The following is an 8,763-nucleotide window of genomic DNA, read 5'->3' as shown; positions in this document are numbered from 1 at the left end:
GCGACCGGCTGACGTGAATAGGTTCTCTAGCCGAGGCTGCTTCAAGCAGCTGGGAGTCGTATGTTGGTCAAGGCTGCATGTGAAGTAGGTTAAGGGTATCTAGATGTGTTGAATCTCTTATCAAATTCCAAAGTCCAATTCCAAAGACCAAAGCCCAAAGGCGGTAGGCCGTAGGCCGAAACCTAAAGACGTAGGCCCGAGGCCGGAGGCCGGAAGCCTGTCGCTGGAAGCTGGAGGCCCGAAGCCGGAAGCCGGTAGGCCGTAGGCTGAAAGTGGAGTGCAGAATGCCTAAAGCCCAAAGCCGACAGGCAGTAGCCAAAAGCCGAGAGCCGAAATCTCAGAACCCAAAGCCCGAAGTCCAAAACCGAAAGTCGTAAGTGGCATAGGTTGGTTAGTTTAGTGTGCGTCCAATGTAGGCGACCGGCTGACGTGAATAGGTTCTCTAGCCGAGGCTGCTTCAAGCAGCTGGGAGTCGTATGTTGGTCAAGGCTGCATGTGAAGTAGGTTAAGGGTATCTAGATGTGTTGAATCTCTTATCAAATTCCAAAGTCCAATTCCAAAGACCAAAGCCCAAAGGCGGTAGGCCGTAGGCCGAAACCTAAAGACGTAGGCCCGAGGCCGGAGGCCGGAAGCCTGTCGCTGGAAGCTGGAGGCCCGAAGCCGGAAGCCGGTAGGCCGTAGGCTGAAAGTGGAGTGCAGAATGCCTAAAGCCCAAAGCCGACAGGCAATAGCCAAAAGCCGAGAGCCGAAATCCCAGAACCCAAAGCCCGAAGTCCAAAACCGAAAGTCGTAAGTGGCATAGGTTGGTTAGTTTAGTGTGCGTCCAATGTAGGCGACCGGCTGACGTGAATAGGTTCTCTAGCCGAGGCTGCTTCAAGCAGCTGGGAGTCGTATGTTGGTCAAGGCTGCATGTGAAGTAGGTTAAGGGTATCTAGATGTGTTGAATCTCTTATCAAATTCCAAAGTCCAATTCCAAAGACCAAAGCCCAAAGGCGGTAGGCCGTAGGCCGAAACCTAAAGACGTAGGCCCGAGGCCGGAGGCCGGAAGCCTGTCGCTGGAAGCTGGAGGCCCGAAGCCGGAAGCCGGTAGGCCGTAGGCTGAAAGTGGAGTGCAGAATGCCTAAAGCCCAAAGCCGACAGGCAGTAGCCAAAAGCCGAGAGCCGAAATCCCAGAACCCAAAGCCCGAAGTCCAAAACCGAAAGTCGTAAGTGGCATAGGTTGGTTAGTTTAGTGTGCGTCCAATGTAGGCGACCGGCTGACGTGAATAGGTTCTCTAGCCGAGGCTGCTTCAAGCAGCTGGGAGTCGTATGTTGGTCAAGGCTGCATGTGAAGTAGGTTAAGGGTATCTAGATGTGTTGAATCTCTTATCAAATTCCAAAGTCCAATTCCAAAGACCAAAGCCCAAAGGCGGTAGGCCGTAGGCCGAAACCTAAAGACGTAGGCCCGAGGCCGGAGGCCGGAAGCCTGTCGCTGGAAGCTGGAGGCCCGAAGCCGGAAGCCGGTAGGCCGTAGGCTGAAAGTGGAGTGCAGAATGCCTAAAGCCCAAAGCCGACAGGCAATAGCCAAAAGCCGAGAGCCGAAATCCCAGAACCCAAAGCCCGAAGTCCAAAACCGAAAGTCGTAAGTGGCATAGGTTGGTTAGTTTAGTGTGCGTCCAATGTAGGCGACCGGCTGACGTGAATAGGTTCTCTAGCCCAGTCGGCATCAAGTAGCTGGGAGTCGTATGTTGGTTAAGGCTGCATGTGAAGTAGGTTAAGGGTATCTGTAATTTTTTTGAGGCAAGCGAGCTACATCGTAGCGTGTTTAATTTTCTGATAGTTGGCTGCGTTCTAAGCAGCATACACGCTTAAGTGCATAGATTGGTTGGAGTAGGCTACGTCCGTCGCTGGTTACGTGCTCAGTTCGAGACTTACGTTTGGCTATCCTTCGTCTGCAGCGGTCTGCTCTGTTATGGAGGCTTCTTGCTCGCGGTCTTAGGTAAGTCGGGTTAGGCTGCTTCAGTGGCTGGCTACCTGACGAGTGGCATAGGTTGGTTGTTTTATGCTGCGTCCTGAAAAGCAACGCCCGGCGACCGACAAGTCACGCTTCCTTGAATCGTAGGCCACATATCTCTGCTGACAAGCCACACATACTTCGTCACAGGCCACCAAACTTCACCGACCTCTTGGCAGATGATCCAGAAGTGGTTTGCCATTGCCTTCTTCTGTGTATGTGCGGCTGATTTCGTACCACTACAGGAAATTTGCTGTGATCATGAAGGGCTTTGTGTAAGTACATGAGCTGTATGATGTATTAGATGAGCTTGTCATGTAATAGAGTTAAGTCTGTCCAAGAAAATATGTGGCACCATTTATCATTACAGTGCCGCTTGTAACTTTGATGTTGTATTTGCTGGTGCTGAGATTTCGAATGTCACCATATTTGTGGAAAGGAGAAAGGCTTTAAAGCACAGTGAAAGTAAAATATGTGGCAACAGAAGTTGAATGGGGCTCATCTGATGTGTGTGTGGGAAGTAGTTGCAGAGTTTTTAGTGACAGTAGTGGCTGCTGTTAAATGGCCTGTAACACCTTGTTGCTATCCACCTGACACAAAATAGGATGTTGGGGACCAATATTTCTCCAAGACACAGCATATTAATTGGCCCACAAAATGCAGCTCGTAGTTAGATCCACATAACTGTGTGTTCATAAGAGGGAACAGTACAACAATGCAATAATACAGACTGGTGTAAAACAAAGTGCTCAAATGCCACAATAAAAATAGTACAGATTTGAAGCTCCATTGTCAATAGGCATAGGAAACAGAATGAGGATAGACATTCGTAGCCTTTGGAGAAAGATTCCTCGTCACTAATGTGCGATGTACAGGAATATCAGTATGTTCGTCTTGCAGCGTCAAGTAATACGTGTTTAGCAATGGTGCCCGAGTGGTGTGCTCCCCGGACTGCAAGTAGGTGTTCGATCAACTGTGTAATAAGAGTGTTGTTTCTGTCTTTTTTGGGGTGGGGCGAACTTGATATGTTGAATGTGATAGCATTTTTTTTCTGGTGATAGCTGCGGAGAAGCAGCTTGATTGATCCATGGGACTTTACTGAGGTTGAAGGCTGCGTCACCTGACCTGACTACTGGTTGCCAGGAAAAGAGTGGAGTATGTGCAGAAACACTTTGCTGGCTCTCTGATATGACAACAGGAAATCGGCTGTTATCATGAAGGACCTCATGTCTGCGAGAGATTGATCTCTGTCTCAACTTGACATGCGTTGTGTAAGTATACGAGAAATATGTTTATCAGATGATTTACACAATCGAATTCTTTGGCAAGATGACTAAATATTCCACCAACATGCACTTTATTATTTAGTGCATTTAAGATTTTATGTGTAAAATTGAACCGCTTTATCAGTTGAGAGATTTTTTCTATCACCAAATTGTTCACCTGCAAGGACGTTGTTTGAGATTAAGTTTATACATGTCTTTTTAAAATATTTTAGAGAATGCCGTTTGTAATGTAATTTGTCTATAAGTAGACATTCATTATTTTCAAACATGTTTTTCTCTGTTCTGATGGGGAAACTTGCTTGAAAATATTTTAAGAAGATATTTGGGATTGTGCTGAATTTTGAATCTGACTCCCAGTTTTCGTTATTTACGTGTGTCGTAAATTCTTTAATAGTGTCTGTATTTATAAGACCGAATCGTTTCCTGTAATTATGATAATTAGATATCGGTTCTATTTTTTATATATATATATATATATATAATTACAAGTTGAGCGTAATGCTCAGAGAGCACATTTTTTTTCTGGTTCAGTAGAAATATGATCTTTCCTGGAACTGTCTATAAAGGCATTATCAGTAGCAGTACTGGAGTAATTTTGAGATTAAAGGATGTTAGCAGGGAGTTGAGACATTGTTTGTGGTAGCTTTCGGCAAGACAAGTAACTTTAAAGTCACCAGAAGTGAAAAATTATTTTTATACTTTATTCTCATAACTTTGTAGTGAAAGTTTTTATTCCAGGTATGATATATCTATATATATTCATACAGGTTGTGACCAGTAGCTAAATTGTGAGTTTGTTAAGGATTTGAGATGATTTATTGTATATGTATACTTGCCACTCTGGTCAGATTTCTGAGTTATTCTTATAAACTTTCTGTGAAGCAAAGCAGCATCTTTCAAACACTTGCCCTCAATTTAGCAAGTGCCAGGATGAGGGAGTAACATTCATATGGCTACAAGAAAGAGTTTGGCTATTTATCTAACCTTATAAGCTTCAAGCATTATTCCCTTCCAGTATTTGAACTGAACTGCTGTTATGTTACTCCAGTTATGTAGAACATAATAAAATTACGTTGTATTCTGCTTGGAATTTTATTTGTGTTTGTGTCACACAGGCAGAGGTTATTAAACATGCAGTTTATGTACAAAAATTTGTGAAAGAGTATTGAAGGGGAAATCATTCCCTAGGGCGGCATGCACACGTCAGGAGCTCTTGTATGAGCCTGTGAGAGAGGGAGCTTGTTGTTTGAGTGTCAATACCCATATTTGAATTGGTAAGTTGTGTATCCGTTTGTTTGTAGTGATCATGACAAAATTTGCCTTGTGAAAGTGGAAGGAGTGTGTCCATTGGCTGAGGTAGAAATGTTAACTGTGTGAAGAAGTAAAACTTTTTGTTCTTAGAGGAGTGTGATGCATGTACGGAGGAATCTTGATTTGTATAATGTGAATGTATTTTGTCTTTCTAGGGGTAGCGGATTACAAGAAATAGAATGTTCCTCCAGATTCTACTGGGCGGCGTGCTGTGTGTCACCTGACCTGCGTACTGCTTGCCAGAGAAGCATTGGAGTATGTGCGGCAACAGTTGGCAGACTGAGTTGATTTCAGAACAGGAAACTTACTGCCATGACTGGCGTATGTAGTTCATGTGCAGCGAGTTGGTAGCGAGGATGTTTCCATGTGGGAGTTTCGGTTTCTAGTTTGTTCTGTGATGTCTCTGGTCTGTTCTTTCCGCGCATCACGTAGTTCATTTGGGTCGGCACTATAATTCTTTGTGGCCACGTTCTTAGAGATGTGAAAGAAGACTGGCATTGGGAATATTTGTCTCGGTTGGTAGTGAGGTCGTGCTTCGGTTTGGTTAATGTTTGAATGCTAAAATGATTTTGAGTTCATAATGGCAAATATTTAGTCTCTTCAAATGCCTTAATGCAAGAATCATTGCTGTAAGTTTCTGTGTGGGAACAGTGTGCCTCTTGGGTTGTAAGTGGGTTACGGAATTATCTGGTGTTCTCATTTGTCGGTAGGTGTACAATCAACTGCAGAATAAGAGTGCTGATTCTGTATGCATTTCTGTCTTTTGTGGGGGGGTGGGGTGGAACTAGTTGTGTTGAATCTCTTATAAAATTCCAAAGTCCAATTCCAAAGACCAAAGCCCAAAGGCGGTAGGCCGTAGGCCGAAACCTAAAGACGTAGGCCGGAGGCCGGAAGCCTGTCGCTGGAAGCTGGAGGCCCGAAGCCGGAAGCCGGAAGCCGGTAGGCCGTAGGCTGAAAGTGGAGTGCAGAATGCCTAAAGCCCAAAGCCGACAGGCAATAGCCAAAAGCCGAGAGCCGAAATCCCAGAACCCAAAGCCCGAAGTCCAAAACCGAAAGTCGTAAGTGGCATAGGTTGGTTAGTTTAGTGTGCGTCCAATGTAGGCGACCGGCTGACGTGAATAGGTTCTCTAGCCGAGGCTGCTTCAAGCAGCTGGGAGTCGTATGTTGGTCAAGGCTGCATGTGAAGTAGGTTAAGGGTATCTAGATGTGTTGAATCTCTTATCAAATTCCAAAGTCCAATTCCAAAGACCAAAGCCCAAAGGCGGTAGGCCGTAGGCCGAAACCTAAAGACGTAGGCCCGAGGCCGGAGGCCGGAAGCCTGTCGCTGGAAGCTGGAGGCCCGAAGCCGGAAGCCGGTAGGCCGTAGGCTGAAAGTGGAGTGCAGAATGCCTAAAGCCCAAAGCCGACAGGCAGTAGCCAAAAGCCGAGAGCCGAAATCTCAGAACCCAAAGCCCGAAGTCCAAAACCGAAAGTCGTAAGTGGCATAGGTTGGTTAGTTTAGTGTGCGTCCAATGTAGGCGACCGGCTGACGTGAATAGGTTCTCTAGCCGAGGCTGCTTCAAGCAGCTGGGAGTCGTATGTTGGTCAAGGCTGCATGTGAAGTAGGTTAAGGGTATCTAGATGTGTTGAATCTCTTATCAAATTCCAAAGTCCAATTCCAAAGACCAAAGCCCAAAGGCGGTAGGCCGTAGGCCGAAACCTAAAGACGTAGGCCCGAGGCCGGAGGCCGGAAGCCTGTCGCTGGAAGCTGGAGGCCCGAAGCCGGAAGCCGGTAGGCCGTAGGCTGAAAGTGGAGTGCAGAATGCCTAAAGCCCAAAGCCGACAGGCAATAGCCAAAAGCCGAGAGCCGAAATCCCAGAACCCAAAGCCCGAAGTCCAAAACCGAAAGTCGTAAGTGGCATAGGTTGGTTAGTTTAGTGTGCGTCCAATGTAGGCGACCGGCTGACGTGAATAGGTTCTCTAGCCCAGTCGGCATCAAGTAGCTGGGAGTCGTATGTTGGTTAAGGCTGCATGTGAAGTAGGTTAAGGGTATCTGTAATTTTTGGGAGGCAAGCGAGCTACATCCTAGCGTGTTTAATTTTCTGACAGTTGGCTGCGTTCTAAGCAGCATACACGCTTAAGTGCATAGATTGGTTGGAGTAGGCTACGTCCGTCGCTGGTTACGTGCTCAGTTCGAGTCTTACGTTTGGCTATCCTTCGTCTGCAGCGGTCTGTTCTGTTATTGAGGCTTCTTGCTCGCGGTCTTAGGTAAGTCGGGTTAGGCTGCTTCAGTGGCTGGCTACGTGACGAGTGGCATAGGTTGGTTGTTTTATGCTGCGTCCTCAATAGCAACGCCCGGCGACTGACAAGTCACGCTTCCTTGAATCGTAGGCCACATATCTCTGCTGACAAGCCACACATACTTCATCACAGGATACTAAAATTCACCGGCCTCGCTACAAGCATATGTTGGTTAGGCAAGGTTTCGTTAAAGGAGACCAACTAAAGAGGGTCTTGAGTTATTTTCCGTAAACTGCTTTAGCAGAAGGCTGCAAGCTTTTGCGTATAGATTGCTGAGGGATTGCTGCGTCCGAAAGAGGTACTAGGTGTTAAGCATTATTTGTTCGGGCTAGGCTGCGTCCGCTGTTCTCTACATTCGTTCTGCTCTCCCGCATCAGCATATGTATGTCTCGTTCAAAGGAGCCCTCCAGAGAAGTGTTACGGGTTAGTTCGTGTATGGTGCATTTGTTGCAAACCGTTTCTTCGAGGATTTCAGTGTTTTGCGATATGTGTTGCATAGGTTGAAATTTCTAGGCTGTGCTTTACGTACAAGAAATAGAGTGATCCTTGAGATTCTACTGAGCGGCATGCAGTGTGTCAACAAGACCTGTGTACTGTTTGCCTGAGAAGCAGTGGTGTATGTGCAGCTCATTTCATACTGCAACAGGAAATTGGCTGTGAACATGAAGGGCCCTCCTGTCTGCTACAGATGTATCTGTCTCAACTTGATGTGCATTGTACCGCTTGTAACTTTGTTGTTGTATTTCCTGGTGCTGAGATTTCAAATGTCACCATATTTGTGGAAAGGAGAAAGGCAATAATGCTCAGCAAAACTAAAATATGTATTTTGCTGAATGATATTGAGAATTTTGATTATCATAATTCCTCATAATTAGAGCATTTATTATGTTTATTATGGGTGAACATTGTATTTGCTGGTTTTATTTACCTGTGAGTGTTGAAAAACTGGATGGAACTGGTACAGGACTTGTGCTGCTTTAGTATATATATTTTGTGACCCTTGGACTGTGTGCATTTGAAGTTGGTGCTTGTGTTCATGCTATCTACTGTTATTGTGATGTAATGTGTACTGTAATCATGTTTCTTCCCCTTCATTTCCCTGTGCTGTTACTGAATAAAATGGAAGCATTGTCACTGCCCATACCCTCTCCCCTAAGCTTACAGGTTATATGGCAGCCTTTGGATTCAGTAATATGATGGCAATGTTTGCCTCTGATTACTCAGGTAATGTACAATAAGTGTTAATTGGTTTTTTTTTTGGGGGGGGGGTTTGTTGCCTAGATGGCTAAGTACTGGAGGAATAGTAAGCTAGTTGATGTAGTAAGAAGGGTGTAGGTACGGAGGTTATTTACAGTTTAATTGTTGAGTTGTATTGAGATTTGTCAGCAATGTAGCATTTTTTTTGTATAGATTCGTAAATACAATAGTTTGAGAAGTGGATCCATTAATATGCTGTTTGTTTTGTCAGTGGAAGGTATACGGGGTCACGAATCTGTAAAGGGAAGTTGCATTCCACTAACTAGGTTAGAGGGAAAGTGCGTATATACGTTTTTTTGTGTGTGCATTGAGGGGTTGTAAGAGAGTGGGAAGTAAAGGTAAGTTATACAGAGAAAGTGTTATGAAGGTAGTTACGCAGGCATCCTTGTAAGGAGATAGGTACTTATGCAGGTGAGTGAACTGGAGACACTCACGACCACCTTCAGGAAAGACTGATACAGCAACCGTCAGATCCAGAAAGCTGTCGATCCGCCTGCGAGGCTGTCACCGCCCGCTGGAAAACCAGCCTCAGTTGCCTTCCTGCTCTACGTCGGGACGACCTTCAACTGCATAAGCAGGTTGCTGGCCAAGCACATCAAGTCTGTTGGTCTTCCGCCAAAGAAAATTCCCAGTTTT

Source organism: Zootermopsis nevadensis, unplaced genomic scaffold (assembly GCF_977971745.1).
Source record: "Zootermopsis nevadensis isolate Lab colony 2312 unplaced genomic scaffold, Znev_1.0 Znev_ptg000076l, whole genome shotgun sequence".
NCBI lineage: Eukaryota > Metazoa > Arthropoda > Insecta > Blattodea > Termopsidae > Zootermopsis > Zootermopsis nevadensis.
Note: the sequence above shows the minus strand (reverse complement) of the source record.